At 40.6% G+C, this 16,282-nt stretch overlaps 1 long non-coding RNA gene across 4 annotated transcripts; it reads left to right on the top strand.

The window, feature by feature from the left end:
• Nucleotides 1-27: 27 nt before the first annotated feature.
• Nucleotides 28-13,758, top strand: LOC122306745. 4 transcript variants are annotated; one of them, XR_006241506.1, is made up of 3 exons: nt 43-713; nt 3,671-3,826; nt 3,948-4,285. It is a non-coding gene; the product is annotated as an uncharacterized LOC122306745 (long non-coding RNA). The 4 variants fall into 4 exon arrangements; XR_006241507.1 differs by lacking the exon at nt 3,948-4,285 and adding an exon at nt 13,697-13,758 and having other exon boundaries at nt 46-713; XR_006241505.1 differs by having other exon boundaries at nt 47-713; nt 4,090-4,285.
• Nucleotides 13,759-16,282: the final 2,524 nt, after the last annotated feature.

The raw sequence follows: 16,282 nt of genomic DNA, 5'->3' as shown, positions 1-16,282 counted from the left end.
TTTAAGATGTGTACGCTTTTATTTTCATATGATTTATTAAAATAAATTAAGAGCATGATTTTAAGACCTTGTAATAATTTTTCTTAAGTTCTCTAATTTTTATTTATTCAAGAATGACCCCAATCATTCCTCACCATTTGATTGGTAAGTGAGAAAATATCATGAGATAAGATAGATCCCCACCGTTTATTCCTTAGCTTATGAAGTAAGATTGACCAAAACACAACTTAAGTCCTTACCCCCTTTGAACCTGTCTGTATCTTCAAACAGGAAGAAAAAGTTTTCTTCTCTTCCAAGCCTAGTCGACACATTCATCTCCTTTTTTCCTCATCTCTTTTCACCTTCAAGAGACTAAAACTGCCTCTACTCATCATCAAGCCATGCGATTCCATAGCAAGAGAAGGGAAACATTTTCCTTTCTCCATCTCCAAACTGCACGGATTCAACCCCTCCCTACCAATTTTTGAGTTTTGTTCAAAATTTAGAATCCAAAACTTGTTTCATCTTTTTAAGGGATAGAATATTGAAAGTAATAAATTCTTGATTCACTTTTTACTATAATTTCCATATGGGTTTCGAGTTTCACTATTTATTTCACCTATTGATGTTCGGTTTTGGAGGTTTAAAATAGTGCCATCGTTGCCCTTCATCCACACGACCATACTACTAATTGGCTCTCTATCTTACCTCTTGAAATGAATTAAGAGCTTAAGGTAAAAACCCTAACTTGACTCTATTTGATTTGGATATTATTTTGAAGCCAACCGAATTCTTTGTGATGGAAAGTTGTGTCTTGGGTGTGTTTATTTCTCTATGTTGATAAAATATTATATATGCTCTGTTTTGAAGCCAACGAATTATGAATGAACTGTTTTATTGTATGATTTTCCATATTTCGAAAATTTGGGATTTTCTAATGAGCTTGGTTTAACCATAGGTGACTTTATTATGATTTTTGGATATGTATGTTGGTACCATTTCTTCTGTCTTAGGATGCTAGAAGTGTTTGGTTATCACATTTATCATTGGTTGTATGTAATCCTATAAACTTGCTTTTAAAATGTATTAAATGATTAAACTATAAACTTTGATGTTTAAAGATTTTTAAGTTTAATTAATCTTGCTATCCTCTATGCTACGCTTAATTAAAGAGTGTTTGTTAACTAAGCTAACTACTATATTTGTGTCACTAGATTTATAGCATAAGTTGGTATTAGAAGTAGATGATTAATTATTGTGCATGTCATACTATTGTATGTAAGCTGTCCAGGAAGCCTAATCCCATGTGTACGTCCTGTTTTGATGACTAGTGAGCTTTTTCTAATAACGGACAACTAGCTATTCTAAAGGGCCTGTTTTTCTAAATTGATTAGCTTGTCCAAGATGCCAAATCTGTCCTAAGCCCCTTTATTAAGCAAATTTTCAGATTTGAGCTTTTATTTCCATTAATTCCAAAGTAAGCTTAAATCAAATCAACTTTGTTAAGCCCATAAGTTCTCAACTACATTTCCATGTAAAATAGCCAATTGGCCTTTCATGGACAGCTCGCATGCTTTAGTATTCATTATGTTATTCTTGTAAAGATTAGACGAGAAGTTACTTAACTGATTTAACGCTAAGTAAGGGGCGTTAGGTTACTTAGCGCGTTAGGTTAATGTCATAACTTTCTTGTTTAAAGGAAAGCCTAAAGAATATTAAATGAGTATTAACACGCTAATTATTTATTGGAATAGGACCTATTGTGAAGTTGGAAGTGCCGAGGTGCATTGAGATAAGTAGCTAGGATCATACTTCTTACACCAAGTTCTCTTTATGAAAGAATGTCTCTCTCTCTCTCTCTCTCACTCTCTCTCTCTCTCATTACAAATGTTCTTCTAAAGAAAGAGTAAATGTATACATTATATACAAGCCTTTCTTGGTAACCCCTGTTAAACATCCTATTAATTATAACTGTGTGTACATGTATAATGTAATGCATGCACGTTAAGTTCTAGATCATGAGATTTCTATACATGTTTTCTTAAATAACTAACGCCTTTACTTATACGTAGTTTGACATGAAATTCTTTTTAAAGAAATGCATATGCATCGGACTAAGAAAAGATAATGAAAACATTTGACCGCAAAAAAAGAAAAGAGAAGAAATGAAAGTTATAAGATTTGAAAATACGTAACGATCATATGAACAAAAAGAGTACAAAAAGACTTGGAAAATTGCAATGCCAGGTAAGTAGTACTGGCAGTGCACCAAGTGCTGCCCCCTAACTGAAAAGGATTCCCAACATGTGGCCATAAGTGGAGTCTAGGTCTAAAAAATCACTAACCCCAACACACGAGAAGTAATAGTGTGTATTTACCAATGGAAAATAAAACATGAAAGCACAATATTTCTTAAACGATTTGTGCATGAAAGTATTGTTTATTTCTTAAATGTTTATGCATGAAAGTATGCCTTATTCCTTAAAATGTTTATGCATGGAAGCATTGTCAAATTAGCAAATGTTGATGTATGCATGTTTCCAAAGAAAAAGATTAAATGATTAGTAAGTTAACAACATGTGTAATTGGGGGTTGGCTTCATATGTTCATAGGTCTGATTGGTATTTGGTGTTTCCTTGATTTTAGACCTTTTCTATTTGATGGTTTTCTTGAAATATTTTCTTGGGTATGATGGTTTGATTGGTAGTAGTTATTGAACTACTTTGTTTTCTTGCTTCAATGCTTATACTTATTATTTGGTTTGTTGGTAGTATCCGTTTGGAGTAGTAGTTTTTTTTCTTTTTTTTTGAAAAATTGACTTCATTCATTCATCAGAAAAAAGTTACATCCATGACCGGATACATACAGGAAAATTCCCATATCACAATTCAGCTACTGCATTCGGAGTTCTACCAATACACAAATTTCTTTGTGACTAGTATAGTATTAACTACTGTTGTAGCTCTCTATAGATAAACCGTATAAGAAATAGCACTCTACCTAAAAGAGAGACTCATACCCCACCTTCTATAGGAGGAGATGATTTAATGTCCAAGAAAAGATCCTTTTCTTTAATTAAAAAAAATGAAAGCAGAAAGATAAATGTGAAAATGATGAATTACAATTTAGATATACTCCAATAGACTTCAAAATCAGCCATAACAATCAGATCTGAACGATCTGATCCGGTGATCTGCCACTATCTTCTCAATGATCGGCTTAGGAAGCATCTTGTGCAGCTCATGCCTCACAAGAGATGCCAGAGAACTATAGATCCGTCTATTTGGCCTTGAAGGAAACAAAATAAATTAAGAAAATAAGATAAAAGAGGGAAAGAGAGGAAGAAGACGAGGAATGAGGAGTGGAGAGAGGAGGGAAGGAGAGGGGAAAAGGAAGAGAAACGAGGAAAGGAGAAATGAGGGAAGTTGAGGGAGAAGGAGAAAGGAGAAAGAGGAGAACGTCCTCCAGTGATTTGGAGGATTTCTCAGAGTAGTAGTTATTGGTTTGTTGCTTATTAATTGATTTGCTGGTTTGCTTATGCTTATTATTTATTTCTTTGTCTTTTTCTGATCCATTAATTGTATTAATTTGCTCTCTATTATGAAAGATTATATATTTCCTTTGTGTATCAAACACAGACATTTTAGTACTTGCTAATATTCAACCAACATTTTTTTTGATAATTGCGTAGAAAACTCCTTGACTTGAGTTGGCATGGATTCCGGATAACGAAATATAAAAAATTGTGATATCTTGGTGCTGATGAAATGCTTACGGGATCAAGAAAGTCATGTTTGGACACGTGCCAAATTATTTTTCTATGCTTGCTGATGCTCCTCCATTACAGGTAAGTTTAACACATCATTGGTTCTTAAAATCACTTTTTTTAGGAAAACACTAATTGTAAGTTAAAGTCAGTTTCTTACTATGTTCATCTCTTGTAAGTACAATTGCATCTCTCGTACCAGGGTGATGATCAAGTTGTATATAAATGGTGCCAGCCATGATGGTAGTCAGGTTTTAGAGATTTTGGTATAACTGCTAAAATGATTTAGAATATGGTCAGAAACAACTTGTAAATTTGTTTCCTAAATTAATGTTGTGTTTCAGTGTGCATAAATGAAGCAGTTGGGATAGCATCTGAAGCTTGTTGGTAGTTTGGAGCATCTAAAGCATGTGCAATTTTGCTAGTTTTATTGAGTTGGCTAAGTGATACTCTAATATCAACTAACTATTCTGGGAAAAAATCTGAGATTTATTAAATTGTATTGGGTTTAGTTGTATTATGTTGGGATGTGCTACTGTTTTGCTTTGTGTGGGCAGTTCTTTGACATGCCTTAATGCCACAACATAACGGGTCAGAAACTCTTGAGTTTTTTGAGCTTTACTATTGCTACTAAGCAACTCAGACATTGATATTCATAAACAAAGGGAACAATTAACGGATTGAAAGCAAACAAAGAAAATAATAATATGAATTAACAGTCAATTGCTGAAAATAATATTCATACAAGCACATCTATTCATAAAAGCACCTGCTGAAAATATCAATATGCATATTCATATGTGTTAATTGGTTAGCAATATGCATACCATGTCACCTTACAGTGGAGATGTGACGACCTGCTGTTACATGTTTTTTCACTGAATGGTTGTTTTTAATTTAATTAATATATTGGTTTATTTATTTTAAATTGTTGTGTTTTAAATTGGTTTTTAATTTATTTGATGCAGTGTTTAATTTATTTAGTCGTTTTACGGTTTTTAATCTCGTTTTCGACGGATCTGTTTTGTTTTCCGGAGTGAGGATTGGACCTCATTTCTTCCCTCCATCTTTTCTTTTCCCTTTTTCCTTTTTCTCTTTTCTTTCTTTTTTCTTTTTCTTTTTTTTTTCTTCCTTTTCCCTCCCCTCCTACGCGACCCCCCTCCCCCGTCCGTCTCTCTCTCTCTCCTCTCCTTCACGCCGAAAGCTTCATCTGCCTAGACCCACCGCCGCCGACCACCGTGCGGCACACCACCCCCACCATTTTTCTCCCCTTCCTCCGGTGAACCACCCCACCAATTTTCATCACCAACGGAGCCGCCGTTTAGCCGGAAAAAGCCCATCAAGCCACACGGTTTTTGCTCCAATCTGCCACCGTCGCTCCACCTCTGGCCACCACCTCTTCACCACTTCATCACCGACTCCTTGCCATCCTAACCCACCCATTTCCGGCCTATAACAGTCACCGGAACAGCTCCTACGAGCTAGTTTCCATTTTGGGCATTCCGGCCCTTCCTGCGCCGTTTTCGCCGCCACCCACTGCCAAACTCCACTTCCCTTAGCTTCATAAACATCCTTAAATTATTCTCTATCAATCCCGAGCCTTGGTTTGTCCCCGTTCAAAAGTGGGTATTTTACAACCTACGGCTACAGTGAAATTTCACTGTTATGTTGCTTTCCTTCCGCCGTTTGCAACGCCGCGAGCTTTCTAAAAATACCATATAGCGCTGTAAGTATTTTCCAAACCCTACTTTTAGATTTAAATATATTTTGCTCATTCAATAAATTATTTGTTGTTGATTGGCTGATTCCGGACTGAGTCTAAGGAGTTCAGGGGTCGGATGGATTGAGGACGGAGTGCTTAGTTTTGGTTGTTTGTGATTGCTTGTTTTTTTGAGCCATGAGACTTGAGTTGCATATTGTGTATTTATGTATTTTATTTTAATCAAGAAAATCCCGTTTTATTGCCGTAAACGGTTTTTGGGTGCGTGTGTCTCACGAGCCCAAGCCGGGATGGATTATTATCTCGGTGGAGATCCTCTGGTCACTCGGGAGTGGATAATACTAAGTGACATCCCCTGGGTTGTAGCAGGGCGATGACCGGATTGCACGATACGGTAACGCTGTCGTGTCGACTCCGTGGTCCCTAGAGTGGCGGGGACTAGAGGATGGCCTGGCCAGGTACGTACGGGGCGCGAGTCTAGGCATCGCTCGTTTAGGTGTCACACGCGTAGTCGTTACCTGCGGTATGGCATAGAGCCAGGGTGTGCGGATGATCCCTAGGGGAGATCATGGTGCATGCATAATCGGATTGTTTTTATGGTTTTCAGATGCGGGCCATTTTCTGAAAAATGGCGAGGTTTGGTTTCGAGACTTATGATCTATTTTCTGGAAAAATTGTGGTTTGGGCCATTATCTGGGATAATGGCGAGGAGGTGTTGAGACTTTTGATCCATTATCTGGGAAAATGGTGGTAGCGATTTTGGGTCATTATCTGGGATAATGGCAAGACTTGGTTTTAAGGATATGTTTTTGTGGGCCAAATGGGTTTTTGGCATGCGTGGAAAAAAAATTATGGTTTTTATGGCACATGTGCATTGGTTTTTCTTTCATGCATATTATTTGAGTTTTATATGTTTTTATCTAGTGGTGTTTGGAGTTTACTTATCTACGGCACCATTTTTGGTTCCGTAGATTTTGGTGCAGAGTTCGAGGAGGAGGAGGAGGAGGCTGAGCCCGAGGATGCGGCTCCGCCAGAGTTCTGAGTGGAGTTTATGTTTTCCATTTGTCTTTGATATTATATTTGTGTTTTGTAATATTCTATTCTATATGTTTTGAGCAGCTTTGTATTAAACAAGAAAAATTCTGGTACTTAGTTATTGACTTTGCTTATCTGCTGCGTGTTTCTCGTGCATATTCGTTGCTTTTACACACACTCGGCACGTCGTTAGGGTGGTGACTCGTGATGTCATCATCCGGACGTCTCGATTTTTCCGTGTCCGTGCTTGGGGATTTGGGGGCGTCACAGGTGGTATCAGAGCGGTTTGGCTCTGGGTAAAACCACATGTCCCGTAGGTAGTACCAGGATGTTTTTAAAGTTGTGCTTTAAAAAAAAATTATGTTAAGTAAAGTTGTTATTTGATTTGTTTTGAATTGTTTTATTTTTTTGAGCTTGGTTGCTTGTTTTTATTTATTTAGTTATATTTTTGCAAGCTGGTTTCTTTTTGTTTCTTGTTATGTGGTATTGGTCTTTGGTTGTTGTTGGTTTTATTTGTTTTTGTTTTCTTAAAGGGGGTCAAAGGTTGTGGTGGCAGAAAAAAGTGGTGAGAGCAAGGAAATCTACTCAGGAGCCATGGGACAATGCATCAAGAGATGACTCCATAGCCCAAGCAATACGGTAGATGATGGAGTTTATGCAGTAGAATTTTAGACCACAGCAGACAGGGCCTTGGCCACAACAAGGAGGACCTTGGCCACAACAAAAGGGTCCCTGGCCGCCACAAGGAGGGCCTTGTCCACAACAAGGAGGGCTTTGGCCACAACCAAGACGTCCTTGGCCACATCAGGGAGGGCCTTGGCTATACCCAGGAGGATCTAGTAGCATGGTGCAAGCCGGATACACCTATGAGCGCTTTCTGGCACATAGGATTCCACACTTCACTGGAGAAGAGGATCTACTTCAAGCTGGAAAGTGGATCAAGGACATGGAAAGAACTTTTGAGGTGTGTGGTTGCACCGAGGCGCAACAAGTACTCTACGCCAGCTATCTGTTGGAAGGCACCGCTTCTGATTGGTGGGATACCAAGAGGGTGATGCTGGAATCAGAGTTGGGATCTTTTGCCGCTGTGACCTAGCAGCGCTTCAAGAAAGAGTTTAACGACCGCTTCTTTCCCGCTTCTGTAAGGAAGCAAAAGGCAAGAGAGTTCTCAAATTTAGTTCAAGGGAGCACGACGGTGGAACAGTACACCCGAAGATTTATAGAATTTGGGCGGTTTGCTCCCCACCTCATCGCCACAGAGGAGATGCGAGCTGAGCGTTTTCAAGAGGGACTACGCCTTGATATACGCCGTATGGTGGTCAGTCACCGGATATCCACTTTTCAGGACTTAGTGGATGTGGCCATCCTTATAGAGCGAGAGAATAATCTGAGTATGGGCCCCCCTCCAGAGCATAAGAGGCAGATTTTTTCTGGTGAAGGAATCAGCTCGGGTTCACCTCAGAAATTTGTTCAGCGGACCGGAACTCGACCGCAAGCATCCTCAGGTATTCGCATGGGAGGACGTGTGCCAGTTTGCGGAGTTTGTAATAGAGCCCATGTGGGTGAGTGCCCTTCTGGTGGGGCTCGATGTTATAATTGTGGCCAGCAGGGTCACTTTACCCGAGAGTGTCCAAGACCAGTTCAAGGAAGTCGTGGAGGTAGACGCGGTAGAAGAACAAATCCAAGGCAAGCAATGCAAGCCTGGGTTTATGCTGTCACACCCGGAGATGTGGATGATGAGGCACCAACGACCAATGATGGTGGAGTAATTACAGGTATGGATTAATTTAATTTAATTTTATGTTGGATTTAATTTTTGGTGTATTTGGTTTCACCTTTGTTTTTGGATTTCATGGGTTATGTGTTTGGTTCAGGGAGAGTTCGTTTGTATGAGTTTTATGCTTGCACTTTGTTTGATTCGGATGCTTCACAGTCATTTGTATCTTCGACGTTTGCGCGGATGTGTAATTTGGTCACGGAACCTTTGCCAAAGTCATTGGTAGTGGCTTTACCCGATGGTGAAATGGTGTGGTGTTCCAAGGTTGCTTTGGGATGCCTGTTAAATTTTGATGGAAGGTTCTTGGATGCTGATTTGGTAGTGTTTAAGCTGTTGGGTTTTGATATCATCCTCGGGATGGATTGACTATACCGATATTCTGCAAGTATTAATTGCAGAAGTTGGATAATTAGCTTTCAGCTTCCAGACGGTGATTGTCTGGAATTTGCGGGAAGTTAAAAGAAAAGCCGGTAATTATATCAGCAATTCAAGCAAGAAGAGAGATTGCATGGATAGCGGAAGCTTTCTTAGTCCAGATGGTGTCCATGCCGTCTGAGAAGAAGTCATTGGTAGACATTCCAGTTGTGGAAGAATTTCCCGATGTGTTTGTGGATGACTTGCCTGGACTAACCCCCGTCCGAGAAATGGAGTTTGTTATAGACTTGGAACCTGGAGCGGCTCCTGTACATAAAGCTCCTTACCGCATGGCACCGGCTGAATTAAAAGAGTTAAAGACTCAGTTGCAAGAGCTGGTAGATAAGGGGTTTATTCAGCCTAGTACTTCGCCATGGGGTGCACCAGTTCTATTTGTTAAAAAGAAAAATGGAATCCTCCATATGTGCATTGATTATCGGGAATTAAATAAGGTGACCATCAAAAATAAATATCCTCTCCCGCGGATAGATGATTTATTTGATCAGCTTCAAGAAGCAACCGTGTTCTCGAAGATGGATTTGAAGTAGGGATACTACCAACTGAGGATCAGAGACAAGGATGTGCCCAAAACTACTTTCAGGTCGAGATATGGGCATTATGAATTTAAGGTGATGCCGTTTGGGTTAGCTAATGCCCCTGCTGCTTTTATGGATTTAATGAATTGAGTATTTCGACCTTATATAGATTCCTTTGTGGTAGTATTCATTGGTGATATTCTAATTTATTCCCGAGATGTTGAAAAGCACGTGTATCATCTTCGTCTGGTACTTGGGAAATTGAGAGAACACCAGTTGTACGCCAAGCTCAGCAAGTGTGAATTCTGGTTGGAGGAAGTCAGATTTCTTAGGCATGTGATTTCCCGATACGGAGTGGCTGTTGATCCTAGTAAGGTGGAAGCCATTTTGTCATGGCAGCGTCCGACTACAGTGCGTGAGATTCGGAGTTTCTTGGGACTCGCCGGATATTACCGAAGATTTGTGGAGGGATTTGCTCGCCTATCCGGACCTCTCACAGCTTTGACTTGGAAGAATACAGAATTTGTTTGGTCAGATAAGTGTGAGAGAAGCTTCCAAGAATTGAAGCTCAGGTTGACGACGACTCCAGTGTTAGCGCTTCCAGAACCGCATAAGTCATTCGTAGTCTTCAATGATGCGTCTAAATTTGGATTGGGTTGTGTCCTTATGCAGGAAGGACGAGTTGTTGCCTATGCATCCCGTTAGCTAAAGGACCATGAGAAGAATTATCCGACGCACGATTTGGAATTGGCTACGATTGTTTTTGCTCTCAAGATCTGGCGACACTTTTTGTATGGAGAAGCTTGTGAAGTATACACTGATCATAAGAGCTTGAAGTATTTGTTTTCCCAGAAAAATCTGAACATGAGGCAGAGGCGATGGCTAGAGCTAATCAGTGACTACCAGTGCGAGATCAAGTACCATCCGGGGAAGGCTAAGATAGTTGCAGATGCTTTGAGCCGAAAATCGCACTTGGAAGATGAAGCCGAGCCGTCAGAATTGGATTCTTTGCTTTGTGGGATGAGAAGATTCCTTATTGAAAGTTCACAGCAAGAAGAGATTCTATCTTCAGTTCTTGACATTCGGGTAACTGATTTTGAGGAATTGAAGACTCTTCAAAAGAAGGATCCGAAGCTGCTGAATATCAGGAAAAGAGTCAGAAAATCTCGAGGGCCGTTGCACTATAGTATGGATAAAGATGGAATACTTCTGTTCCGAGATCGCAGAGTGGTCCCCAAAAATTCAGAATTCAAGGAGCGAATCATGGCAGAAGCTCATGTGGCCCCTTATTCAGTTCATCCCGGCAGTACGAAGATGTACCGGGACTTGAAGAAAAATTATTGATGGGATGGAATGAAGAGGGATATTGCCTTGTATGTTGAGAAATGCCACACATGCCGTCAAGTCAAGGTCGAGCATCAAAGACCCGCAGGTATGCTCCAACCCCTCCCTATTCCTGAGTGGAAATGGGATGACATCACGATGGACTTTGTAGTGGGTTTGCTGAGAACGCCTAGTGGGAAAAATTCTGTTTGGGTGATTGTTGACCGGTTAACGAAGAGTGCTCATTTCTTGCCTGTTAATAACACCGATTCCTTGGATAAGTTGACACGCTTGTATGTGAAAGAAATAGTGCGGCTGCATGGCATACCAAAGAGTATAGTGTCGGATCGAGACCCAAGGTTCACATCGCAGTTCTGGAAGAGTTTGCAGGCAACTTTGGGTACTAAGTTGAAGTTCAGTACTGCGTATCACCCACAGACAGACGGCTAATCAGAGCGCACCATTCAGACCCTTGAAGACATGTTGCGAGCGTGTGTCATGGAATTTCAAGGGAGTTGGGAAAACCATTTGCCGCTCATAGACTTTGCATATAATAATAGCTTCCATGCAACCATTTAAATGGCTCCCTATGAAGCTCTTTATGGGAGGAAGTGCAGATCGCCCTTGTGTTGGGATGAAGTCGGGGAGAGTAAGATTATTGAACTCAAAATAATTCAAGAGATGCAAAGCCAAGTTCGGATCATCAGGGATAAAATGGCGGCAGCTCAGAGTAGTCGGAAAAGCTACGCTGATATCAGGAGGAGAGAGTTATCTTTTGAAGAAGGTGATTGGGTTTATCTCAAAGTCTCTTCCATGAGAGGTGTTAAGCGTTTTGGTAAGAAGAGCAAACTGGATTCGAGCTATGTTGGCCCTTTTCAGATTCTGGAGAAGGTAGGGTCCGTCGCCTATAGAGTTGCTTTGCCAGAGTATTTTGGGGATATTCATGATGTCTTCCACGTATCGTCCTTGAAGAAGAGCTTTGGACAACAAGAGCCACGCTTTGTCGACCTAGAGAGTATTCAGTTGCAAACGGATCTCACTTATAAGGTTGTTCCCTTGCAGATCATGGATTGGAAGGAGCAACAGTTGAGGTCCAAGACGATACTTTTGGTTAAGGTGGCATGGGGAGATCCGTTAGCTCAAGACTTCTCTTGGGAGCGAATAGCGGACATGAGGGAGCAATACCCATACTTGTTTGAGTAAAGACGGTACGTTTCTTAATCTTGGTCACAAGTGGTTTATGTGATTTTATGTGGCTTGTTTTAAGTTAGTGGTTGATCTTGCAAATTTCGAGGACGAAATTTGTTTTTAAGGGGGAGAGGATGTGACGACCTGCTTTTACGTGTTTTTTCACTGAACGGTTGTTTTTAATTTAATTAATATATTGGTTTATTTATTTTAAATTATTGTGTTTTAAATTGGTTTTTAATTTATTTGATGCGGTGTTTAATTTATTTAGTCGTTTTACGGTTTTTAATCTCGTTTTCGGCAGATCTGTTTTGTTTTCCGGAGTGAGGATTGGACCTCATTTCTTCCCTCCATCTTTTCTTTTCCCTTTTTCCTTTTTCTCTTTTATTTCTTTTTTTTTTTTCTTTTTTTTTTCTACCTTTTCCCTCCCCTCCAGCGTGACCCCCCTCCCCCATCCCTCTCTCTCTCTCTCTCTCTCTCTCTCTCTCTCTCTCTCTCTCTCTCTCTCTCTCTCCCCTTCACGCTGAAAGCTTCATCTGTCCAGATCCACCGCTGCCGGCCACCGTGCGGCACACCACCCCCACCATTTTCTTCCCCTCCCTTTGGTGAACCACCCCACCAATTTTCACCGCCAATGGAGCCGTCGTTTAGTCGGAAAAAACCCATCAAGCCACACGGTTTTTGCTCCGATCTGTTGCCGTCACTCCACCTCTGGCCACCACCTCTTCACCACTTCATCACCGACTTCTTGCCGTCCTAACCCACCAATTTCCAGCCTCTAACAGTCACCAGAACAACTCCCACGAGCTAGTTTCTGTTTTGGGCATTTTGGCCCTTCCTCCGCCGTTTTTGCCGCCACCCACGACTAAACTCCACTTCCCTTAGCTTCATAAACATTCTTAGACCATTCCCTATCAATCCCGAGGCTCGGTTTGTCCCCGTTCAAAAGTGGGTATTTTACAACCCACGACCACAGTGAAATTTTACTGTTACGTTGCTTTCCTTCCGCCGTTTGTAACACCACGAGCTTTCTAAAAATACCATATAGCACTGTAAGTATTTTCCAAACCCTACTTTTAGATTTAAATATATTTTGCTCATTCAATAAATTATTTGTTGTTGGTTGGCTGATTCCGGACTGAATCCGAGGAGTTCGGGGGTTGGATGGATTGAGGACGGAGTGCTTGGTTCTGGTTGTTTGTGATTGATTGTTTTTTTGAGCCATGAGGCGTGAGTTGCATATTGTGTATTTATGCATTTTATTTTAATTGAGAAAATCCCGTTTTATTGGCGTAAATGGTTTTTGGGTACGTGTGTCTCACGAGCCCAAGCCGGGATGGGTTATTATCTCGGTGAAACTCCTCTGGTCACTCGGGAATGGATAATACTGAGTGACATCCCCTGACCGGATCGCACGATATGTTAACGCTGTTGTGTCGACTCCGTGGTCCCTAGAGTGGCGGGAACTAGAGGATGGCCTGGCCAGGTACGCGCGGGGCGCGAGTCTGGACATCGCTCGTTTAGGTGTCACACGAGCCAGGGTATGTGGATGATCTCTAGGGGAGATCATGGTGCATGCATAATCGGATTGTTTTTATGGTTTTCGGATGCGGGTCATTTTCTGGAAAATGGCGAGGTTTGGTTTTGAGACTTCTGATCCATTTTCTGGGAAAATGGTGGTTTGGGCCATTATCTGGGATAATGGCGAGGAGGTGTTGAGGCTTTTGATCCATTTTCTGGGAAAATGGTGGTAGCGGTTTTGGGCCATTATCTGGGATAATGGCGAGACTTGGTTTTAAGGATATGTTTTTGTGGGCCAAATGCGTGGAAAAAAAATTATGGTTTTTATGGCTCATGTGCGTTAGTTTTTCTTTCATGCATATTATTTAAGTTTTATATGTTTTTATCTAGTGGTGTTTGGAGTTTACTTACTTGTGACACCATTTTTGGTTCCGTAGAGTTTGGTGCAGAGTTCGAGGAGGAGGAGGAGGCTGAGCCCGAGGATGCGGCTCCGCCAGAGTTCTGAGTGGAGTTTATGTTTTCCATTTGGCTTTGATATTATATTTGTGTTTTGTAATATTCTATTCTATATGTTTTGAGCAGCTTTGTATTAAACAAGAAAAATTCTGGTACTTAGTTATTGACCTTACTTATCCGCTGTGTGTTTCTTGTGCACATTCGTTGGTTTTACACACACTCAGCACGTCGTTAGGGTGGTGACCCGTGATGTCATTATCCGGACGTCTCGATTTCCTCGTGTCCGTGCATGGGGATTTGGGGGCATCACAGGAGAAGTTGAATCTAAGAAGAAATTAAATGATAAGAACAAGTGATTTGAAATTAAATGACAAGAACGAGTGACTTGAGTGAAATTATAATACATCTTGCATGTTCTAAGAGAAAATTTTATTTTGAGTAAGTATAAAGTGTAATTAAAGGTTGCAAAATTATTCTCCATGTAATAAGACAATCATTTATCAACAGTAGCAGCGGCAAAATCATTCATTATCCAAAATCAAACATTGGTAGAATCAATGAGAGCATTTCAAGAAATACCAAAACTATATCTGCCTACTACCGAACTCACAACAAGATTATCCTTTTGAAACTCTCCAACTTCTAATTACATTCAAACCCTAACATTCAAGTTCAGCAAAAATTTAAAGTTTGAATACCACCATTTACGCAAAAGACCCAGCAATTCCATGATGAACCTAACATTATTTCAATGCCCATTTGCCAAAACAACAAACAAAGAAGCTATAGAAGCAAATGCAAAAGAGCTTACCTGCTCGCAAAATACCCAGGTTCCCGCGAGGGATGGTTGCTTCGTGTTGGACGGAGTGTTACCGGGAGGGATTGTTGCTTGGGTTTGGATTTTCATAAGCTCAGATGGGATGGGTATGGATGAATCACAGATTTGGAGATCTAGGGTTTCATGAGGGGATGATTTTTTGTTTTAGATTTGGGGTGATTTTTTATTCAGAATAGGGCATGGAAGAAGATGATGGGAAGAATGGATGGAATTTCTTCGATCGAAAGGGGCTAGTGGAGGGTTTCGGTTTCAGATGTTCGACTGAATGGCGATTTTTGGTTTCAAATTTGGGGGGATTTTGGTTTCAAAGGTAACGATTTTGGTTTCAGGGTTTCCAACACAAGGTTTCGGTTTGAAGATGGGAAAGGAAGCGGAGCTCGAGTTTCTGATGTTCGAGGAGCAGGGAGAAACTTGAGTTTCAGCTTGTTCTGACTTTTTTTTGTCGCTTATCCACGTGGCGGCGCCACGCGTCTTGCCAACTCAAGCGGTATGTTATAGCGGTAGGCTATATGGGGTCAGGTACCATTTTCCATTCAAATGAAAGGATAAAATTTACTTTAGACCTGAAAAAGGTTGTCCAAGCCTCGATAAGAGAGCTTTTGCGTTACATAAAAATCATTCTTGCTATCAAAGTTGGACTTATTTTTCAAATGAGAGGTAATGTATCCTATAACTAGTGCTTTGTTGAGGAACCTATTCAAAAGAAAAATTATAGGTTCATCTCTATGTTATGTGTGCCTCAGTGAGGAAGAAACTGTAACTCATGCCCTTTAATCCTGCATATCAGCACAAGATGTGTGGGGTGTGAGGCCTAGAAAACTATAGAAACTTCAAACTCTAGAGTCTCCTTTCTCTGAAATTGTGTCACTTGTTATTGAGGCCATGGATGAGGAAACCACAAATGAGTTTGCTGCTATTGCTTGTCAAGTATGGAAAAGGTGGAACCACCTGATCTTTGAGGACAGTTTTGCTAGCCCAGAATCAGTGATTAAGGGGGCAAGGCAGTCAGTAGCTAATTTTCTAGAAGCCAACCAGGTCAGACATGGAGGTTCCCTTAGAACCAACCAACCTGCAACCCAGTAGTCTGCCCCACCACTCCACACATACAAAGCCAATTGGGACGCGACAGTGGACAAGGTAAATTGCAAGATTGGTATAGTGGTAGTGGTTAGAGATTCACAGGGAAGGGTCTTTGCAAGCCTAAAGTCTCCTAAAGACTCTTTTCCTGATGCTCATTTGGCTGAATCCATGGCAGCACTAAAAGCAATCATTTTCTGTAAGAGGCTCGGTTTAGCAAGAGTAATACTGGAAGGGGATGCACAACAGGTGGTGAAAGCAATTCAAGATTGTAATGAAATTGGGAACAGCGCAGGAATAGTTATTAGAGACATCAAGCAGTTATTGACTATGCAGCAAAGCTGGTCTTTTAACTTTACCCCTAGAACTTGTAATTTTGCAGCTCATAATCTAGCTACGGATGCTTTAAAACTCTATGAGGAGAGCATTTGTATGGAGAATTCTCCTTCATATATTCATCATTCGTGATCATTAATGAAACCAGATGGTTTTCTTCAGGAAAGGAAAAAAAAAAAAACTAGTGCATTTGTTGGAAAGAAAAAGCAAATAGCAATGATTCTGTTTATTGGAATATTATAATGACATAATTGTTCATAAATTTTCAAATTAAATTTTTCTTTACTTTTCGGTGTAGTTTAGTAAATGCCTCAAA

The sequence above is a fragment of the Carya illinoinensis genome, chromosome 4, assembly GCF_018687715.1.
Source record: "Carya illinoinensis cultivar Pawnee chromosome 4, C.illinoinensisPawnee_v1, whole genome shotgun sequence".
Classification (NCBI taxonomy): Eukaryota; Viridiplantae; Streptophyta; class Magnoliopsida; order Fagales; family Juglandaceae; genus Carya; species Carya illinoinensis.
The sequence above is the reverse complement of the archived record's forward strand: the minus strand, read 5'-3'. Positions and strand labels throughout refer to the sequence as shown.